The sequence below is a fragment of the Orcinus orca genome, chromosome 21 (genome assembly GCF_937001465.1).
Source record: "Orcinus orca chromosome 21, mOrcOrc1.1, whole genome shotgun sequence".
Taxonomy (NCBI): domain Eukaryota; kingdom Metazoa; phylum Chordata; class Mammalia; order Artiodactyla; family Delphinidae; genus Orcinus; species Orcinus orca.
This window is the reverse complement of record NC_064579.1, coordinates 16,272,624-16,275,544: the sequence shown is the minus strand read 5'-3', so window position 1 is coordinate 16,275,544 and position 2,921 is coordinate 16,272,624.

Genomic DNA, 2,921 nt, shown 5'->3' with positions numbered 1-2,921 from the left:
GTCAACAATGGAACATTTTGTTTGCTGACTTTCTTCTCACTTCCCCTTCTTTCCAAACCTGTTTAAAAACGTTTTGAGCTCTTGGTTTAAATACTACATTTTCAAAGTCAAAAAGAAATTGGGATGAACTTGTAAATTAAATATCAGAAGATCCATCAGTTAAGGCAAAGGGGCAATGATTACCAATTCCTTTAATTATATGCATGTAGAAATTATTCTTTCCCTACCAGAGTAATAGTTTGCTAGTTGTAGATATCTACTTAAGTTCTACAACTTTCCCGAACTTTAAGAAAAGGCAAAACATATTACTAGGACTCCTTTTCAAATAGAGATGCCATAGTATACAGGTGAACTACGTAACTAGAATTAGTGGCTAGGATAGAACGTAACATACACATAAGCTGGCGATTTTAGTATGCAGACATGGGTGACCATGTCCACCCCTTTTGCTTTCTGTAAAGGTCAATGCATGGTTTATACAGGTGATTGCAGAAAAACTGCCAACTGGAAGAATTTTTTTGAAGAATGCCTGTGTGTGTGACTTTACATTAGTATGCTAATAATTATTATAATTATTTCAAATTTTAATAATGTCCACAAACCATGAAAGCAATAGACTCTTCTTTCCCAATCATTCAAATAAATTGAATAAGTATGTATATTTATTCCATGTTCATTTCTCTCTCAATGACATTGCCTGTTTACTTTTATGGCACCAGCAAAATAGCATGTAGCTCCTTTCCTGTCAGCATCTTTCAAGAAAAAGTGATTTTCCATCAGACCTTTGACTTGTCAACTTGAGCAAAATGACTCCATGCAGCTGCTGTGAAGCATTTAACAAATCACTTTCTTTTCCCATCCAGTTGCAGATTCATTAGCTACGGTGGCCACATTTTCAACACATGCATAAATGCATGGATTTCTTGAATCACCAAGAGGTAGACAAACAGGATTTAAATATATTCATAGAACATTCTACTTGGGGCAATCACTTGGGACTTCATAAAATTACACAGAGGACTAATTCTCAGGAATAGGGTAACTATTTATTCCCAATGTGGAGCCTATAGATTATGTATAGATTATTTTAGCTACAGGATTCTGTTTTGTCTTTCCAGATTTTCTGTCAGGCATTGACGCTCTATCTAGCCTCCAGCCAGCTATTTGATTCAATTCCGTCATCTATCAGGAATACAACTTTCTCTGACTAGCTGTTCCTTTCTTCTTTTAGGGTTCCTTTTATTTTGTAAAATCACTCAAATATTGCTGTAACTCAGAGGGAGCCCTTATTTTGTATGTTATGTAACCAGAAATAACTTTGAGAAGGAGGTATTGAACTTGCCTGCCCAATTCTTACAGTTAAGTAGGCAGAGTTGATTTGGAAAATTATATCCTAAGCCTGTCAGGATATAACTTAATCAATGATTCAATAAGCACGTTAATTGCCTTGTGTGTATTTTTCATACTAAATATAAACTTTTTTTCTGTACAATTTCCAACATTGTGTAAAGCATATCAGTTTAAAATGTTAGAATATTCTCTTAGCCGCTAGTACTAGTTCCCTCTTTCAAGATGAATCCTGAAGGAATTAAAGAGGAAAAAGACCAAGAATACCATGGGAAACCCTTAAGGCAACGGGTGGTGGGAGCAAGCAGGGTGTTTTGAGATAACTGGAAGGTGACGACTTTGACCTGGGGGAGGAGACAGCCTCAAAGGGCTAAGGCAGAATAGAATGGTGAGATAACTGGAAGGTGATGACTTTGACCTGGGGGAGGAGACAGCCTCAATGGGCTAAGGCAGAGTAGAATGGTAAAGAAGACATTTGTCCTGTTCCTGCCTCTCTACACTACCGCCTTGAGATAGACACCTGTGAATGAAGATCCCAGAAAAATAAGTTCATACTAACTGATCACTAGCATTTACTTCCCATCCCTTTTTCTCCAAAGTCTCAGGGCTGGCAAATCATGATCTAAGGAGAATCTAATGTGGCTTCTCTCTGGGAAGTGAAGAGAAAATTCCTAATCTGTAGATCTGTTTTATAGACTGAGGAGCCAGTGGCTGGCTTTCTGATGCCTGGGTTTCTTCATCATAGGGCCAATAGGTTAAAATGATATTTGAGAAGTATAACTATTTAAAAGAGGAAAAAAGGCATATCGGACTAAGGAATTTCATTAGGAGCAGACATATTAGAAAGATGAATTGAGAATATGTTCACTGCAGCACTATTTACAATAGCCAGGACATGGAAGCAACCTAAATGTCCATCAACAGAGGACTGGATAAAGAAGATGTGGTACATATATACAATGGAATATTACTCAGCCATAAAAAAGAACAAAATTGGGTCATTTGTAGAGATATGGATGGACCTAGAGAGTGTCATACAGAGTGAAGTAAGTCAGAAAGAGAAAAAGAAATACTGTATATTAATGCATATATGTGGAATCTAGAAAAATGGTATAGATGACCTTATTTACAAAGCAGAAATAGAGACACAGATGTAGAGAACAAATGTATGGATACCAAGAGGAAAAGGGGGGTGGTGGGAGGAATTGGGAGACTGGGATGACATATATACACTATTGATACTCTGTATTAAATAGATAACTATTGAGAACAGACTGTATAGCACAGGGAACTCTACTTAATACTCTGTGGTGACCTAAATGGGAAGAAAATCCAAAAAAGAGGGTATATATGTATATGTATAGCTGATTCATTTTGCTGTACAGTAGAAACTACCACAACATTGTAAAGCAACTATACTCCAATAAAAATTAATTAAAAAAAAAAACGAGCCAAATGAAATGTTCTAAAAGTTATTAGGAAGGGATTAGCCATAAGTCTATGAACAAGAAAACATGAGAAAAGACCAAACATAAATATCAGGCCTAATTTTTTTGAACAATTGTACAACATAT